The sequence below is a fragment of the Hipposideros armiger genome, unplaced genomic scaffold (genome assembly GCF_001890085.2).
Source record: "Hipposideros armiger isolate ML-2016 unplaced genomic scaffold, ASM189008v1 scaffold_2, whole genome shotgun sequence".
NCBI lineage: Eukaryota > Metazoa > Chordata > Mammalia > Chiroptera > Hipposideridae > Hipposideros > Hipposideros armiger.
This window is the reverse complement of record NW_017731352.1, coordinates 7342545-7363014: the sequence shown is the minus strand read 5'-3', so window position 1 is coordinate 7363014 and position 20470 is coordinate 7342545. Positions and strand designations below refer to the sequence as shown.

General features: G+C 43.1%; 1 long non-coding RNA gene across 1 annotated transcript in view; it reads left to right on the top strand.

Moving 5' to 3' along the window:
- Window positions 1–15114: 15114 nt before the first annotated feature.
- The window catches only part of LOC109379482 (uncharacterized), a 29953-nt gene continuing 24597 nt past the window's right edge, over window positions 15115–20470 (top strand). Inside the window, exons 1-3 of the long non-coding RNA XR_002123214.1 lie at window positions 15115–15265; window positions 16524–16628; window positions 17061–17160. This is a non-coding gene — a long non-coding RNA (uncharacterized LOC109379482). The remainder of the gene's footprint in view (window positions 15266–16523; window positions 16629–17060; window positions 17161–20470) is intronic.

The window sequence follows — 20470 nt, the reverse complement described above, 5'->3', positions numbered from 1 at the left end:
CCCACACACCCCCCTCCGGCCCCAGCCTCAAATTCTTCATACTCACTCTTGCCAGTTTTATTAATATGATTGTGATTATGTGGCATCTGTTTTGGACAGAGCCGATAGGAATGTAATTTCCACTTTAGTCCATCAGTCTGGAAAGACTTCAAAATATAGGCCAGAAAAAATAAAGAAATTAACCCAAGACGTCTGGAAGGGAGAGGATTGTGCTTCTGTCAATTCAAGCTGCGGGGAATCCTGGGACATCTTGATTGGAGGAGAACGTGCTGGAGAAAGGGTGCTCCTCGGGCCTGCAGGGCCCCTTCCAGCTGGCAATGGCAGTGGGACTCCTTTTGTTCTCCTTCGACCCTGGGTGACTGGGCTTGCAGTTCTGAATTTAGGATTTGAGGAGAGGGACTTCCAATTTTAGTTCTTACCACTTATTAGGACTGAGGCAATGGTCCAACTCCCTTAGTTTCTTATTTGAGTAGTGGTAGTAGGAGACGAACCATCCCAAAAGTCCGCAAATGGAGTCGGCTCCTCAGGCCAGGGGCCTTGGGGACACTTGTTCTGGGGAACAGGAGCAAGCTCAGAGGAAAATGGCCCCTTTCTTATTTCTGTGAGTTGGGCTTGTTCTGGTCACCATTTTCTTTCTCTTTGCCTCCTCTTTGCTAATTGGCTTTTCCTTTCAGGTACCTCTTGATTTGAATTGCAAACTGTTTTCTCTTAGGGGGGACACTGAGGTGGCCAGCAGCCTAAGGTAGCCCTCGAGTGGGGATACGGACTTCTGGCCCTTGGCTGGTGACCAAGACGATTTTGTCTCTCTAAATTGTGGTTTCTTCATCTGCTCATGAGTCATTACAATGGCGCCTACCTTAAAGGCTCAGAGAAGAGTAAATAGGTGAATGTAAGACAGGCATGGACTGAATTCCTGGTTTGCATTGATCCATATGTGGTCACCAAAGGGTGGCTGCTGTGGGCATAGAGAGCTCACACCGTGATTTCCTCCACCCAGAAGCCAGGTAGGAACACTTGGTGTTCTCAGCGTGAAGTTGTTCTGTTTAGGGACAAATGCTATCAGCTCTGACGTTGTTACATTTAAAGATATATATATATATATATATATATATATATATATATATAATATAAAATTATTAGGTGTTTATTTTAGATATTTTGAAGATAGAAAAAGAAACAAATAAAAATATCCTTTAATTTACCACCTAGAAGTAGCCATTATTTGCATGTTGACATAATTCTTTTCATTCTTTTTACTATGATTTTGTTTTGAATTATTAAATTGAGACATCATTATATACCATAAGTGTTTTTCCATATGTTATTTTGTAAACATTTCCCCACTCCAGTAAATATTATTTTTAAAATGCCTAAAAATGTTATTTTAAAGGGCTTCATAACATTCTATTATATGGATATTCTGATGGAAATTAAGGTTTTTCCTTTAAAAAAATACATCATGATGAATATCTTTGTCTGCATTGTATTTCTTTAGGATAGACTTATTGGATTAAAAAAGAAGTTTTCTTGAGAACTCTTGATAAGTGATGGTTATACTTTTAAATTATGAGGGATTTGCTTGCCTCAGAATGGGCAGAGGGAGAGATCTTACAACACCATGAAGCAAAGAATGCTGGACAAAGCAGACTGAGCGTGGAAGTGGCTTCTTGCAGAATTGGTATGCTAGAGCCCCTGCCTCCCCTATAAATAAATAGATACATAAACACATACACATGCACACTATATATACACTATATATGTGTATCTACCATGCATCTATAAACACGTACATATATATCCTAATGAATAATATATAGTGATATATATATGTATAATAGTATATATGTATGTGTTTACATATGTATGTACTTGTATACGATGCATATGTGTACACTAAACAAGGACAGAGGAAGGAAAATTCTGCTTCTCTCCCACCCCACGCCACTCACTCTGAATTGGTATTTTCTCCAGTGGGCAGGGAGTGAGGCTAGAAGGTGGAGGAGTTGCCTTTGGAGATGACTCACTGACTCTGTGAGCACAAGGAACACCGCCTGGGAGACCAGAGCAGCAGAGCGGTGGAGAAAGCCATTTTTCCCCCCTCTGCATGGAGCCTGGCACCACACTTGCCCTGGAGGGCTAACAGCTTAGGCGGCTTTGGCAGGCAGCACCCCTGCCTAGCCATGACTGTGAAAACTGCAAAGCTTCCTCTCAGGTGACTTTACAAGTGGAGTTCCCACAAAGAAGGTCGCATGCGCAGTAAAAAGTGCATAGAGCAGACATCTGCGGTGATGCTCCTGGCAGACAGGGTGCTGAGCGCTGGTGAGATGCCTCTGGGCAAATAGGGATCCCAGAAACAAAGTGTGTTAAGGTGGCTGAAGAGACTGGACTTCCTGTTTGAGCATCTGGAGGGCATTGCCAGCGAGAGGTGGGTTCAACTGCTCATGTGACGTGATTTGTGCCTATAGCCTGGCCAAACTGAGGGGTGTGGCTTTCATACATGCAGTGCCCCATTTAATGAGGTGAAGAAAATGGAACAGGAACTGAGAAAACAGGAGAAATTCATTCAAGGTAAAAAAAAATTAAGTCATGCAAATCTCAAGTTTTAAGAAACTGGAGTCTGGAGTATAGAAGGGTTACTTGGAGATACAGAATGTGCAGGTTGGAAGGAATAATAGAGGCTTTCCACTTCAATCACCTCATTTTACAGAGGAAGCTTTGTGGCCAGCAGGCGTTGTCACTTCTTCCAGGTCACACAGCGAGTTGGTCCGAGCCAAAGCAGAGGTCTGCTGGCATTTCACTCAAAGCTCCTTCCACAGCCTCCCACCGCCTCTCTTGTCAATGCCTTTGAGCATGTGGGTGTTATTAATGAGTGGACAGTGCTTCCCAGTTGCTCCCTATCTCAGTCCATGTGTGCTGCTATAACAGAGTACCATAGATGGGGTGGCTTACACAGCAGAAATTTATTTTTCACAGTTCTGGAGGCCGGAGGTCCAAGATCCAGGTGCCAGCATGGCCAGCTTCTGGTGAGGACTCTTCCAGGTTGCAGATGGCTGACTTCTCATTGCACCCTCACATGGCAGAATGAGAGAGAGGAAGCAAGCTCTTGACTCTTCTTATAAGAGTCAAGAATAAGAGCACCCATCTTATTCATGAGGGCTCCCCGCTTACAGCCTCATTTAATCCTAATCACCCCCCAAAGACTCCTAATACCATCACATTGGGAGTTAGGGTTTCAACATATGGATTTGGGGAGGACACAAACATTCAGTGCATAGCATTCCCCACAGATAGTGCTTGGGAATGGGCTTCGATGTCAGGTTTCTCCTGCCTGGCCTTAGGATCCCCTGGGAGCTTTGTATAGTTCTGATGCGCAGGCTGCACCCCAGACAGATGAGATCAGGCTCTCTGAGGCTGAGACCCCAGCATCAGTATTGTGCAAAGCTCCCAGGAGATGTAAGGCAGGGTGGAGGACCCCTGTGTGATAGGAGTGGCATGCCGCTGTGTCAGCAGCAGGGCCTGGGTCCTGGTTTTCCCAGAGCACCAGGAGTCACGCCACTTGCATCACATTGGCCCGTTTGTTACATGGTGATGATGATATGAGAAGTCAGGGGGTTTGATTTCTAAAGTCCCTCTCAGTTCTAAAGCCCCAGAGTCCAAGTTAAAAAAAAATAGACATTGTATAAGAACAGGTTTAGTTAAGCACACCTTTTCTTTATCCTCTAACTCTTGCTCTACTTCCTACCTCAGAGATTCCCACGACCTCTTTATCGCTTCTCAAAGAAAAAGAAATGAGAACTTGCCGGTTGCCTAGAAACCACTGAAAAGACGAACAGCTATGTGGTGCGCTTGGTGATGACGGAGACACAGGGACTTACTCACTCTGTACAGTGTCCTCTGGGCTCCCTGGCCCCCGCGGAGCCCGCCACACTCCCCACAACCTCACAAGGCCTGGTTTTGGAAACACCAGCGTAATGCTTATGAAGTCACGCCCCATGAGGTTTGGTCTTGGAGAAGTGTTATGGCTGAAAGAACGCAGTCCATGCCATCAGAAGCAATTTCAAAATAAATCAAGCCCTCTACTGGTCCTCTTCTCAAATGCCCTGTGAACGGGAAACAGGGGCCCCAACACTTCTCACATTTTCCCCCTTTTCTTCCCCCACCCATTGATCCTGAAGGCTGCAACTGCTAAAGCGCTCCCCCAAGTCCCTCCAGCCTTCCTCGCACACACTTCTGGGGTCCTTTTCTCCTGCTCATTTTAACCCAGGTCTCTATCAGGAAGCCCAAGGGTCTCTCTTAGATGGCAGGACTGACCTCAGAGGGCTGAAGGAGGTGGACACTCTAAAGCCAAGGGGCTCAGAATCACCTTGAGGCAAAGAGAAGAGAAAGGCAAGGAACACCGTGATGAGTACCACTGCACTAACGATTAATGCCATGTTACACAGAAGTCGTCGGTGAGCTGGCTGCTCCAGCTCCCACGAGGCTCCTGGTGCTAAAGGGGCCAGCGGGGGAGGGAGGGAGTTGGGCCTTGGCTGCCTGGGAGCAGAGAGCTAGCTTGGGTGACCTCTTGAGGTTCCTCCTTACTCCTCATCCCCTCACTTTTTCACATAAGGAAAGTATGTTTTGGCAGCGTCTCCCCTTGGGCTCTCAAAGTAGAGTATCACTGTCTTCAAACACAGCTGGCTGTAAACCCCATGTTCCATTAGGCTCACTGACTATAGTTCTTTGGTGAAGATGTTAGAAACAGGCTAAATGAAGTTGGTTTCATGTTTCCTTGAAGTTTTCCCGAATGTAAGGAAGGGAGCTCTCCTTTTTTTTCTGGGTGTATTTATTGCCCAAATTTCTTTCTCTTTTACTGCAGCACTTGGGTTCCAGGCTGAGGGGCTCCAGAGAAAGCTCTATGGCCATGATGTTATTTTATGGACAGAAAGCTCTGATCTCTTCCTCTGTGAATGTTGAGGATATCCTGTAGCATGAATGGGGCCAGGCTCTGAAGATGGCTGGGAGCCCTCTCTGGAGTGACACAGGATGGAAGGCTCGAGCTGTGTGGAGAGTCACCAAACACACTCTATGAAAAGGAGAAGGAGCTGCTAAAGATGTCTTGAAAAGCCACCAAATTGCTGGCCAGGAGAGTATGTGTTAAAGCATATCCTAAGAGTACTGATTACTCTGATATGGAAGAGAGGGGTACTGAGCCACTGGTGCCTGTTTCATCCACCATGTGTGTGTTCGTGCCAGCTTTATGTTGCCCAGGATTTGTTTTCTCCCTGCCCCACTGACGCAGCCTCTCATCAGGATAGGGGGCCCAGAGCTTGGAAAGCCACTCAAGGAGACCCAAAGCCAGTGGCAACAGGGACTTAGGAAAGTAGGAAAACTTTATCCTACAAACACCTGTACTTGGCAAGTCTTCTGGTGAAATGGGGGAAAAGTTGGATTTTGGAGCTAGAATTACCTGGGCTTACATTAACGTTGTGAGTTCAAGCCTCAAAGTTTTTGCATCTATACAAAAAACATACTAGTTTTCTCTACTTTATCCAGCCATTTAAGGAATAAGCGAGATAACATTTGTAATGTGTCTGGCATGGTGCCTGGCTCATAGTAGATGTGCATTAAATGCCACATTTCTCTCCTTCCTCAGATACACATATGCACTCACCTTCAAGGGCGTTTTCCCCAGAGGACTGATTACTTTTGTTCTGAAGCACAAGTTCCTAGCAGGCAGAAATAATGCATGTACAGAGTTGCATTTTTTCCAAAATATGGGTGAACGGGCAATTGCTAAGTAAATAAATTGGTGTTGGGTCTTCATTGTGGGGAGCTAAGGAAGTGGAAAGCTCACTCCTGCCCTCCCTGCCTATACTGTGAAGCCAAGAAGACAAGGTACATAAACTGTCAGCATTCAGAGATGCAGAATAAAGACATTTGAGTCCTGTTCCTATCTAATTTGGTTAGTAAGACTCCCAAACATGCCATCAGCCACCCTAAGGCAGCTAGTTCCCACTCTCCTCTTGTGTGGGGCCACGTGTAGGTTCTCTTTCTCTGAGCAACTCAGCTGCTGCTGGGAACACCACCATTATAGCTCTTCTCACAGACACCCCACACCACAGCTGCTACAGGCTCTGCTCTGGCTCCTCATCTGCTCTCAGTTTTGCTGCAGCCAATCCCTGTGGAGGCTGGGGTTGAGACTGTGGGGTCCACACAGTCTGGGCTCAGCTGCTCCTCCAAGTGCTGTCATTTCTCCCTTGCCTTCACTAGAAGATACTACAGGTAGCACCTGTTTCAGCCATCCTTAGACATCAATGTTAGTGATTTCCAGCTTAGACTTTGGAGTCAAAATATATGGGTTAAAATCCCACTCCCACCACCTCCTTGCTATGACTTTGTGCAAAGTAATAATTAAGCCTCAATTTCCATGTCTGAAAAATTGGACCAATAAATTAGTACTCACCTCATTTTGAAGACTAAATGAGATGACATGCATTGAGTGTAACACTTAGTAGGCTACCAGGAAGTGTTTGCTATTATCATCTAATGATTGCAGTTTTGGGGTTTTATAGGTGTATGCCTAGTTTGGCTTTTCTTTGTCATATTTCCCCCAGAAACTGGGCCAGTGATCCTCTCTCACCTGGCCTTCCTCCCCAGTTCAATGTGTCCCAGGATACGACATACAATCCTCAACTTAGCCCTGCATTTGGGGAAGTTGTTTTCTTCCTACAATCACTTCCTTTATTACCAAGACTTTGACATATTTTTCATATCCCTGTGCTAGTTTGACTCTCAATCCTCGTATCTAGGAAAGTACTCAAAGTACTCAGCATCATTTCTTCCAAATAGCCTGGGGTCCTTCACACAGCTGAGGAGCCAGTGAAGTCTGCTGGACACTCAAGTCCAAGAATGGATGTGAAGATGAGGCATCCTTGAGATCCTTATTAAAATCATCAATGGAAGCCATTTTGTCAGAGGAATGATGCAAATGATAAATGTTCTTGGAGTTCAAAGAACTTCCAACTCTGTGTTAGGTGGACATCAATATAAAAATCTGGGCTCAGACTTTGTCAGCTATGGCCTCAGAGAAGTCACTCTTGGTAGAAATTTTCTAACTAAAAAATGGAGGTACCTGGGGAGGGTCAACCTGACTAGAGAAATCTTGAATCATGGGCTGCAGGGCTGCTTTTGGCAGTGAACCCCAGGTGGGAAAGAACAGGGGGCCGGGGTAGGATGAGTTTGGTAATTCCACAAGGAGCTAGAAATATCAGTCAGAGAGAGGGCAAAGAAGTCCTGGACAAACAAAGAGAACAAAAGTGGAGAAGATGAACTGGAAAGCAGAGGAGTAAGAGGACAGTGGGGGAGAGGAAAGAAATGTAACAAACTAAGGTGGCTATTTAAGATATGAACAAAGGTGAATACAAGATTTCAGGAGAAAACTTGCTCAGGTCTCTCAGATTAAGCAACTTCAATCAACTGCAAAGCAAGCACAAGGAGCATCTTGAAAGCATCTTGTCTCAAGAAGCATGATACTTAGCACTAGATTTTAACACTAAGCAAGAGCATGAAGGTGAGACACTGTAGGACCTGGAAATGACATCACAGGTGTCCAATTTAGATCCTTGCTCTCTGGACACTCAGACTTTAATTTGATGAAAATGAGAGTTTGCTTGATTCTCCATTATGATCTCATCCTTGACCCACAATGGCTCTTTTTGGAAAGACTTCTATAGGTTTCCTTCTGCCATATTATAAGATAAGACTGATTTGCTTAAGGAAAGTGATTTAAAAATATATCATTGATTTTGGGAAATCTTTTAAAGTCTATGACATTTCTTAGCTCAGCAAGGTCAATTTTTGTTCCAAAGTTTCTAAAGAAAAACTCTTCTCTCTAAAAGGTTGATTGATTTTAAATAGCAACATTATTCCTTCTTGTAACCTGTAAGCCATCTTTGTTTTAAATTTAGTTCTCTAAAGTCTCCAACTCATTGGACCCATAGGAAAGAGCATCATTTTCTCTTCTATAATTCCTCTGATGGCCTCAAATCCACCAGGTGCTGCAACAATCAGCAATGTCGCATTTCCCCAAGGTATGATTGGGCACTTGCCTGGGGCTCTGTAGAGTAACCTGTAAGTTTTGTACTTTTCTAAACAAGAGAGAAGTTAAGAGGCTGCCTTGAGAATGAGCTTAGTATCTGCCCTTTAGGATGATCTTAAACCTAATGCACAAATATTGAATATAAACAACTGAGAAATTGTCAGACCATTTGCTTAAGTGACAGAAGATTTACCAATCAAGGGAGAACAATGATGTTAATTGATGGATTTGATATTCAGAGTTTGACTTTTTTCAGAGGTCTGGGCCTTCCTCTGTGGTTCCTCTGCATGCCCCCTCATCTTTTCTGCCCACAACCATGACACCTCGAAAGCAGGGGGATCTCCCCAGGCTATTGTACTGCACCAGCTGCATGAGAGACCCAAGCTTCATCCCCGACTATGAGGAGCCTCATCGTGAGCTTGATTTACTTAACTCATGTCTATTGGGTCATCGGGAAAGTCATGACGTATTTTTCTATGTTTTTCAATGCAAAAATGCGTCATGCCTTTCCCAATGACCCAGTAGTTCCTCCTGCCAAGAACAGGTAAACCAGCACTACTTATTGTCTCTGTGAGTTTGGCTATGTCATCAACCCCCTTGGGGACTCAATTGATTTTGTTTTCCTGTGAAATGGGGTGATTGGGAGGATTCACCATGTATGAAAGGGCTTTGTAAGTTGTAAAATGCTAAATCAGGGTCAGACCTTCCTGTAAGTTGTGTGGGGTCTGAGACAAGAGTACTACTAGGGGCCCACAGGCCATATGTATAAATCTTTAAACGTTATGAAAACTGTTAAGTAAAAAGTTAAAGTTTTCTGCCTTCATAAAGACCTGAAAAGCCTGGTTTAAATGCAGAATTTTAGGACTCTTTTGCTGGAGTGTGACCCCTTGCCACACCTCTCTCCTTTTCTTTCCACCCTGCCTCTCTCATACCACAAAGGACATTATATGGGTATCTTAGTTTACTGGTTCAAGCTCTCTCAACCTCCTCCCCAAGCAGATGCTTCTTGGCTAACTCCATATGCCCAGAAGTAAGCTAGGACCCAGGAGAGGGAACCAAGAGTGGTTCTGTTAATGATGCACGATGAACCATGGGGCTTTGCGTCTTTCCTTCCCCTCCCCTCCCCTCCCCTTCTCTCTTATCTCTCCTCCCCTCCCTTCTCTTTTCTTTGACAGTGAGCTAAATTTGTAATTGTCAAAATGCAAGGATCATTAGTCTGTGTTCTAAGATGTCAATTTATTGAGATCATTATCCTTATAGTATTTTCCTAGCATAGATGACCATATACCAAAAATATTTAATGGGTGAAGAATGAGTTTAATCTTTGCGATTTTTTTTTAACCTCTGGAATTCCAAAAACAAGTTTATATCCTCTGTCCCTTTCCTTCTTTTCCATTTTTGTTTCTATTTTAAATAAATTGCAGCTGAGTAATATAACTGAGACTTGCTACACTCTCAATGCAAAATACTATCCACTGATGTGTGGGTAACAGTATTGCTATCAGTTATTATATTTAGTTAATAAAGTGCCCGGAGAATACATACAAGGTTTGGGGGATGCAATTTTAAATTTACCTGGAGTCTGTTTATTCCCTTATCAAATATTTAAGTGGCTTCCTCTCCACAGTGTGATGGTTTAAGATCCAAAAGGTACAGGAAGACATTAATGTAGGAAAGTATTGATCTGATGCAATTGAACCCTTGGCTACTGCAGAGGTCATAGTCAAATATTACCACAGTAGCAGGAGTTGGAAGATTGGTTTTTAACTGGAGGTCACACTTAGAAAATGAAAGACCATTTGGAATTGCCACTTTTAGATGTTTTCCCTCAGTAATATCAGTACCTTGCCTACTTACATGGTATTTGGATACTCACTAGAAAAATAAGACCTAACTTGGAATAGCACAGGTCATGACATGAGTTGCAAAGTCTCCTGTGGAAGTCCTGCAGCGAGTTCATCACCATAGTTTTGAGTGGGTGAGCATGATGCATTGTTGGGTCTAAGGATGAGCATCAGGGAGACATGCTCCCCAGGACTAGTGGAAATCTCATGTGACAGCCACTGGACATTCAGCTGATTATTTTAAAGGAAGGACTTGTGGTCGCTCTCTCCAAACATTGCATTCTAGCCAGAGATCGGCAAACTGCGGCTCGCGAGCCACATGCGGCTCTTTGGGTATGTTCCATCTCAAAAGTTTGCCGATCCCTGGAAGAGCCAATCCTGTCCCCCACAACAATTTAAAAATTATTCGAGAGCCATCAATATATTTTTACATAATCACCATTATGTGAATCATATCCTTTAAAAATGTTATAAATGAGACTATGATAGTTTTATTTTTATTTTCAATTTTACTTCAGAGCCACATGTACATACCCAAAGAGCTGCAGTTTGCTGACCGCTGGTGGCTCTTCTGTTTCAAAGGTTTGCCAACCCCTGCTCTAGACTAACTGGAGTCAGAAAAGGCTGAGATGGAATCAGAGGGTTCCTCACCCAGGCTTCCTGCCAACTGATTGATACTATGAATTCCGCCAGTAGGGCTTAAACCAGTAAATTCAAGGCTTTGATATCTGTTGACTCTATCTATCTTTTATGGTCAGATGTATGGGAACCAACATGGACACTTTTATTCCACTACTTTGTTGTAGCTATTTTGTCACCAAGGACTTCTCATAATATGAATAATAATAGCTAACATTTATAGAGTAATTATGATATTTGGCCCTACAATAAATCCTCCACCACCATTTCCTCATTTAATCCTTATATTAACCCTATGAAATACTATTATTATATCTACTGCACACACCAAAAAAAGAAAATAAAGGCACAAAGAGGTTAAATAACTTAACCTGAGATCATGGGGCTGAGAGATGGTGCGGTGAGGTTTCAAATGCAGACAGTGAGGCCAGACATGTAGCCTTCATCTTAACATCTAGCTTACAGAACTCTTAGTGAGGGCTTTGGACTTTACAGGGCGTGGAATGTAGATGTGAGCTGATCTTCTGCACACCCTGTGGCATTAAAGACCTAGCTAACTGTTTTACACTTTTTAATAAAGAGAAAGAAAAGTGTGAAAACTCAATTTCTAGGTGGAAAAACAACAGTGTTTATGGGGGCTCTGAGTTTGAGCTCCAAGGGAACAAAAGGATCCCCCAAATCATCTGCAATCCAGAGGCTACAAGAAAAGGAAATGATTGTGCCATCTGTGCAAGAATTCAGGACCCTGGTCCAGGTAAGAGGCAATGATGAATGCACGCTGAGCAGCAGAGATGTCTGTCCTTTGCCCAGTTCCATGGCTGTTGGTTGCATCAGGGCCTGGAGCAGTTCCAGAGGCAGGCTGGTCTCTGGCATTGATCCGTCAGCTCGCCCCCTCTTCCCCCACAACCTGGGGCTTTGGATTGAATGTCCAAGGAACTGCTGTCGTACTGGCCTGAAGTTTCCAGTTCTACAAATCTGATCTCTCCCCAAGGCTTACCTTGATGTCGATTCCAAGTGTAGTGTGTGGGGCTGACGATGATGTAAGAGACAAATGCTTGAAAACTGAACTTGGATCCTTTCGGGCTATGGCTGAGCTGAGGGCGAGGATTTGCTTTAAAAGTCTGAGGGGCTGAGTGGATGGTGAGGGGAAAAGACAAACGAAGTAGACGCCAGATTCTCTAGTGTGTATTCCTGTAAACTTGAACAAGCAGCACAGGCATCCTTTTCAAATCAGTACCCAATGCCCAGTGTGGTTTTTCCAAACGCAAACACGGGATGATAACGTTAGTGCTTTGGTGAACCTTAGAGGGACAGTGGTAACAGAAAAAGTGTGCAAACTCTTATTATACATGAACTATTACAACACTGAGTTTCAAAGAATTAAAATCTACTTCATTTAAATGATGTGAATAAAAGTCTTGGTGCTACACTTCAAATATTGAACTATTTTTTTATGCTACCTTTTTAAGATGCATCATTATTGTGCTGATAATTAGTAAAGATGACCTTTTTGTGCACTTTATCATGTTTATTGAATCTTTGTTTTGAGTCTGTTCTAGTATCTAGAATTTCTAGTATGAATCATTTGGTGGAAGTCTGGGTGTGTAACCCTTTAAACCATTTCTGGTTCCATCTCAGCCTTTTCTGATTCCCATAAGGCTCAACTACAACATTTGGTAAGAGAGATCACAAGTCCTTTTAAAAATGCCCAGATTTTGACTTTCAATGACTGGTAAAATTAAACATCATAATAATAATGCTAACAACAGAAATTATAATATATACAGTCATAAGAGGGAACTGACATAAGGTTTGGAACATTAAACTCTTTATTCTCAATTGCCTGAGTAGTAGCTAAACATGCTCTCCTTATTTAAAAATGTCAAACAATATAGATAAAGCAAAAGTCTGGTGACATCCATTTAATCTTAGTGTCTTCCAAAACGGGAACCACTGTTATCAGTTTGCTATGCCAGCTCCCGGAACTTTCTCTATATAATTACATACACACATAGGTCCATATAGAAGTACCCACTTTGGATGGTTTGTTTATATAGAAGGCATCATATTCTACTTCAGGTTCTTTATTTTCTTAACCTTGGTGATTTTTCTACATCATTGCAGCTCTGTTTCATTCTTTTCTGACTATTGTACCGAATTCCATAATGTCACTCTGTCATGGTTCATTCAACATTCCCTATTTCCTTATCTATGTATCTTTCTGAACATGTGTGGATATGCTAGAGAAATATTCTCATATATGCACAGAGATGGTTATGCAACCTGCCTTTTTTTTCCCAAGTAAGGGTTTTAATAAAACACAAATTTCCATTAACTCTCCCATTATTTCCTAAAATATAAAAGGGCAATGACACTTTCAAAGGGACATAATTCTAGGGGAAAAAAAACCCAAAACAAAACCCACAGTCTTCTCCAAGAAAGGATGGATGGAAATGTTACCACGTTTTCACTGATGACCAGTGAAGATAGCATCAGGGATGAGCCCTGGCACCAGAATCTGATTTGGAGAACTACTGCCTGAGTCTCACCTCAACAACAAATGAGCGTCTCTCCCATCAAGTAATAAGTCTTCCAAAGGACACAACAAAAGACCATGGCTGTGGCTCCCAGGTCATGGCTGATTTGCCCTCTCTGCTGAGCTGCTTGCTGCCCTGCCCCTGGCTCTGTAGGAGACCCAGGGGGAGCGAGTAAGCTGTGAGCTGGTCTATCACTGGCCCAAGTGGGCTCGCTCCACCAACAATCTCTGGCCCCTTCTTGCTTGCAAGAGCTGCTGCTCTCTAGTGTGGGGCTGCTTCCTAAATTGTAGCTGCTGTTCCTGGGAGTCTGGCATATACATTGATGTGGTGACAAACAGATAAACCCTCTTCATTCTATATAATATATATTCAATATTATATATAGTATATATTATATATATATAGTATTTAATATATAATAGCTTCTTCAATATATAGTACAGTAGTTCTCCCTTATCCCCAGGGGATATGTTCCAAGGCCCCCAGTAAATGCCTGAAACAGCGGATAGTACTGAACCCTAAACATACAACATCTGTTCTCACACATACATGTGTACGATAAAGTTTAATTTATAGATTAGGCACAAGAAGAGATGAACAACAATAATAGAACAATTAAAACAATATGCTGTAATAAGAGTTATGTGAATGTGGTCTCTCTTTCAAAACAGTACTGTACTGCACAATAATACCTTGGTTTGCAAGCGTAATTCGTTCCGGAAACAAACTACCCATATTGCAAGACATCGCTTGTTTACCTAGTTAAAATGTATTAGAAATGTTTGTTTGTCTTGCGGAACACACACAAACCAAGTTAGTCACAATCCAAGGTTTTACTGTACTCACCTTTTCTCTTAAAGGAAGCCATGTACAGCTTCTCTGGCTTCTCTTTGGCATATCTGAGTTGCCAGCATTACTACGTTGCGCTTTGGGTCATTATTAAGTAAAATAGGCACAAGCACTGCGATACCAAGACAGTGGGTCTGATAACCCAGGCAGCCACTAAGTGACAAATGGGCGGGGAGCACATATAGTGTGTAGACTCTGGACAAAGGGATGAGTCACGTCTCTGGCAGGACGGAGTGTGATGGTGCCAGATTTCATCTTACTACTCAGGACGGTGCGCGATTTAAAATTTATGAATTGTTTATTTCTGGAATGTTCCATTGAATATTTTTGAACCACTGTGGGTAACTGAAACCATGGAAAATAAAATATCAAATAAGGAGGGTACTACTGTAACTTTATATTAGTTTAATATTCATTACATAAAAAAACAAAAGATACATAATACCTAATGCAAGAGACATGGGTTGATTGAAAGAAAAATATTTGAAATTGAATCTACATATATTGACATAGAAAAATCACCAAGGTTCAAGTAAAGTAAGTACGCTCTGTGTGATCCTGAGCCATTTTCTCAGCCTTTTGAATCTCAGTCTCCTTCTCTTTCAAATGGGCCTCACTGGGATGTCATGAAGATAATATGCTGTGGATCTTACACCTGGCACATACAGGGTGGGAGGGATATAGGTTTGACTCCCTTTTTTTTACTTTCTTCTCTTCCTCTCCCAGGATTCCCTTCCCCAGGTCCTAATCCAGAGTCTCATCCTGACAGAGATTGGAAATCACGCTAATCAGAGTTTGACTAAACTATAAGGTATTAACTGTCAATAACTGCCATCTGTATTCAAATTGCGCAAGTTCTGAAAACCAGGGAATCAAAACCAGCAAATCTTCTACACACAAATGAGTGAAACTCTGAGTGATGGAATTTCAGGCCCAGAGGTGAAATTCTTGAGGAGGGCGAGATTCCTAGAGACAGGAAAAGAATACCATGCAGATTATTTGTTGGGCCAGAATGGGGCACAGGAGAATCCGGCTTGCGCCATATTGTAATGAACAGTTGTCACTTCCTCTGGGCCAAGGAATTTACTTTCTGACGTATGAGGCCAAGATCAAAATCTAGTAAGATCTGAAAGGAAATATTTGTTTGAAAAAAATGAAACCAGCTATTGCTACTCATCTAGGAATGATCGAGGGGAAGTGAAATCTCATGGTTCAGGTTTGAAAACTGGGTTTTATTTTCCAGTGGACTGGAATGTATAAAGAAGCCTGGCTTGCAGGAATCTCCCACGGGCCTCCCCGAGATCTTTTGTGAAAATGTAAGTTATACTTATTCTCACCCAGAGTGAGAGGCTTATGTATTGTCTGGAAACAATTAGAGGTATTTTTCCATCTTGATCTGACAACCTCAGACACACAGGCAATTGTGGAGGGTGGCGGGTGGGGGGTGGCTTGAAGTCTAAGTTCTACTGTTAACTATTTAAACAGTTAAAGCATTAAAACTAATTAAGTTGAATATGCTTGGAGCCCCACAGGGTGGGCACTGACGGAACATGGAGGCTCAGAGAGGTTTAAAAGTCGCCAGGAAGAAAAATCTTGGAGCTCTGGAAAATATTTTGTCACTCCTAATGATTTTCCAAGACCCGTCAGGAAAATAGCGTGACAATGAAAGGCTGTTCAGAGGAACACCTGAACTGACATCAGAGTCAGCCTGGGGATCTGGGTGACTGCAGTCAGCCTGGCATCACCCTGATTCAAGGGGTGGGACCCTGTGCTTCTGCCCCTGACCAGGCTGGACAGAGACATTCCAGAAACATAGGCTGCAGAGCGATAGATCTTTTTGTCACGACGTGCCAGTCTCCTGGAAACTGCATTTGGATTATTACAAAGAGAAATTATGCTGGCTTACCTATTGGTTTGTTTTGAAAGAGGGCTGGAGTGGAAAGAGGTCAGAGAGGGGTCAGAGAAGCCTGCAAAGAAGCTCAGGGAAAGTGGGCCAGGGAGGGCAAGAGATATGCAAAACCCGAGGCAACCTCATGTGGTGAGTTTTGTGAAAAACCTTTAAACTTTGTTTGAAAACTGAAGCTAGAGGCAAATGTTCCCACCTTTCCCCGGTTTGTCAGCAAAGCCCCAACTGCCAAGTGCTGTAAAGGACAGTTGTGTCAACAGCGCAAGGCTTTGCATCTGCCAAATGGTAATCAGCAAAAAAGGCCTCACATTTGTGTAGGAACCTAACACTTAGCAGCAGTGTGTTTTCACAGCTATGGCTTAGTGGATCTTTCTGGTAAACTTGCAGGAGAAGCAGGAAGGCGGAGCCATTTAAAAGATGGAAAAATGGGGGCTCGGAGAGGTGGAGGGTGATGCGCAGGGCTAGTGAGTGCTGCAGTGAGGTCACACCTGGTCCTCCTCCTACACTCTGTCCCTGGCTGCTGGGCTGCCCTCCTGCAAAGAGCTGGGGCTGCCCAGTGAGCTCATGTGGTGGGGAGGTGAGACTGTGACTAACATCCCCTGCCAGTGGGGACACAGCTGTCCATTTCTTGTCCTGCTTCCGCTTCTCCCCCTGTTGTGTGTCTGCAGCCTCCAGATGGAAATGAGCAGGAAGGACATGCCTTTGGCCCAGGAGCAGAGGCAGAATACAAAAGCTATGGTGTGAGATGCCTGGAGTCCTAAGGCTCACACTCGGTAAGGCAGCGCCTTTCATTGGAGCTTCAGAACAAACTTTCAAAAACGTGAAAGTCAACAGCAGATCTCAGCCTGCGGAACCATCAGTAGATCGGGTCAGGAATGACAGCACATCTCATTTTTCTCCACTGAGCATACCTGAAGGCCTGAAAAGTTCTTGAGAATATGCTCTTTTAAAAAATACCAATCTTTGTTTCTTAAGGATAGAAAACATTTTTTTTTCTTATTCAATAAGAAACAAAGTAGCATGATAGACTAGAAATATTAATAACATTGATTCTATGCTGAAGAAAATTGGGCAGTCTTTTCTTAGAAGGTGGATTTATGTTGTCACAGTGTCTCTTAATTTTGATCAGAATGAGTTGATATATTTGTGCCTATGATTGCCGGGCTGATAATAAACCTCTGCCTTCCCCACCCACGATTCTGGAGCTGGCAGCAGTGCCCACGCCAAACCCTGTGCGAAGGTGGACAACGGTAAGCAGAGCAGGCTCCCAAGAAGAGAAAAGCTGGAGTGAGTGCCCAAGACCAGGTACTGAAGCTCAGGTGATTAGGAGGACATTTTGGTCCATGATTCTGCATCTTTTTTCCTTATTTTATGCAAAACTTGAATTAATGTGTCTAATAACATATTTCCTCATTTCCTCGATAAATTTGGAGGAGGTCAGAGACTAGCTCACAGAAAAGAAGTGAGAATTGAGAGCCTGACAACGAAAGCAGCATAAAACCCATGAGACACAGACTGTAGAACTACAAAGATTCATTATTCTGGGGCCATTTGTCTAGGGGCAAATACTACCACCTACCTCCACAGGTTTTGGAGTCAACCCGCTTCTATTACCCTGTGCAATATTTGAACTTCCAAATAAGGAGTCAAATTAGATCGGGCACATTCTACTTGAGAAAACAGGAGATATATAGTATTGAAAAATTAATTTTATCCAAATGAAAATAAATCTGTCAGGCTCTACTTTTAAAAAATCATATAACATTTACCATCTTAACCATTTTTAATTGTACAGTTCAGGAGTGTTCAGTATATTTACACTGTTGTGATACAGATTAACCCAACTTTTTCATTTTGCAAAACTGAAACTCTATACCCATTAAACAGTAACTCCCATTTTCCTCCTCTCCCCAGGCCCTGGTTACACTATTCTGCTTTCTGTATCTATGAATTTGACTACTTTAGATACTTCATATAAGTGGAGTCATACATTTTTTGTCTTTTTATGTCTGGCGTATTTCACTTAGCAGAATGTCCTCGAGTTTCATCCATGTTGTTACATGTGACAGGATTCCTGTCCCTTTTTAAGGTTGAATAAGATTCCATTGTACGTATACACCACATTTTGCCATCCATTCATCTGTTGGTGGACAGCTGGGTTGCTTCCACCTCTTGGTTTTTGTGAATTGCACTGCTATGAACATGGGTGTGCAAGTGTCAATTTGAGACCCTGCTTTTATTGGTTTTTCAAGAGGTAATTCTTCTGCTATTCAGAAAACATGACTATCAAAAATAACTTTAAAATGAGCCCCTTTAAAATTTAAATTATTTATAGAGAGCTGAGTTTTCTCACAGTAAATGATTTTGTGCTGTGCCCTAATAGTTGGGTCAGTGATATTCCAGGACTGGTGATCTTTATCTCCGCCTCTGAACAAGGATCTCATTTCTCAGCCATGGCTGACCAATTTTTTTTCCGTCCATCCAAAATTTCAGGTGTGAGCGCTTCATTCCTTCCCTTCCACGTGCCTCTGCTTCCCCCCTATGACTTCCTTTTCCCTAAACAGAGAAAAGTCCTGACCTGTCCAGGGCCCACCCCCATCCTTACCTGGAGGGGACCACCACCCGCCTCACCTCATTGGTTACCATTATTATGTCATCCAGATCAATCATTGGGCACTCGCACTGTTGTAACTGTCACTTTGATCATTCGTTACACTTTGTTAGTCCTCATCAGATCCAGGCCCCACTAATCGGAAACAGCGGCCTTCCAAAGCAAGGCCGCCTGGTGACCAGGGGCAATTACTACATTGTTTGGTTTTTAAATTAGTCCCTTCTTGGTGCTCTGATCACCATCAGAAACCCAGGGGCTGCCTGTGCTCTGCCTCCTGCAAATGGCCCATTCGCGAACACCCTGTGGCAGTTCCAAGTTGACTGCAACCCCAGTGGGCCCGAGAAACACAGTCCAGGACCTGCAGGCTCAGTCTGCTCGTGGAAGGGAGTCCTTGCTGGGCATTCTCGCCTACAGGCACTTACACATAAGACGATTCCCACTGAGTCTTACTTCCTCTGTGAGGAGCTATGGAGTCTTCTGATTAGGACCGAGCCTCAGGACTGCAGAGCCCCAGGGCTTATCAGAAGCCTGTAGTCTTCTGGCCCACACCCTGGAGGGTGCCTGCCCTGGGGGTGAGGTGGGCAGAGGCAGGCCTCTCTTGGGGATTCGGTATAACTGGGTAGGAGCTCCAGTCTCCAGCTGCAATGCCTGAGGCTGGCCCTAGAGAAAGGTTTGTGAGGGTCATTGGGCAGGAAATGAAAGGTAAATCTATGCCACCTTCCAGAGCATCATTTTCCTTAATATCAGTGTTTCCCAAACTCCAGGCATCTAGATGTGGCTTTCATGATTTTTGCCATGCATAATCTTCTTTTTTACTTTAAAATAATTATTTAAAAGGAAACTATTCCATACTTTGATTACAAAGCAAGTATTTCTTGTCTGTCTTTCAGCAATGATATCTAAAAATGTCATTTATTCCCATGCCAACCAACACCCAGCCCCAGTGGTTAGCCCACAGACGAAAGCCCCTCATCCCCTACCAGTCCATTTGTAACTCCTGTCATGGCTCGGGGCGAGACAGCTTGGTGGCCTCTGAACAGTACGAATTGAATTTGCTGGTTTATTATGGCAAAAGAGCCACTGTAGCTTATTTCTGTTAAGAATTTCTATTACGTAGGTATAGTAATGCCTTGTCTTGGAGGAATGACTCTGATTGTCCAATGTCAGGCTGTGTGGACTAGGATGGGAGCTTGCTGGGCAGGGCACGTTCTTACCTTCCCTTGGCTCATATCAGGTAGGGTCTTGTCTTCTCATATGTGATGGGTAACCACTAAAGCTGATGTTCATTCGTCTCATCCTCTCTCTATATACTCTGCCCACTCAACCCTCAAACGTTTACTGGCCAGAAGAGTGGCATTCTTCTGTACAAAGCTTTTACTCCCATCATGTCCATTTGGGGACCCTCAAACTGTGTCCCAGCATATCACAAGTTTGCTTTCTTAGATTTCACATGGTACAAATGTGGCCAAACTAGGAGCATTCTTAAGCTACCTCTGACGATCTCCTGGATGGAGGGATTTAAGTTCTTAAGTGCAAATTTTATAGGAAGTACATAAGAAGAAATGTATGTCACTCCTGCTTTCCCTCTTCTGTCTCAGAAGCTGCAGTTATCAGGAGGGACATAGTTCAAGCATGCCTTTTGATTTAAGGTAAAAAGGAGATATTTTGTTCTTCAGTAAGGCAGAATACATCTTAATGCAGTAATTGAATTTAGTTCTATTTAGTCTAGTGTGATGGGGATAAATCTAGAGTTGGGAGGGAAGAACTGACATCGTTTAATACTTAACAGATGGATAGAAAACAAAAAGTTTATGAGATAAGAATGTCAGAAGGTTACCAGTTGCTATAGGTATACAGTAAATGGAATTTACATGAAAGGTTAGGCTTATGTTTATTAAGCCTGTATGTCTCTCCTATTATATTTTAGATTTACAAATTATTCAGGGGGCAAGCTACCTTTTTGGCTGAATCTTGAGAGGACTGCTGTGTTCCAAAAAGGTATTT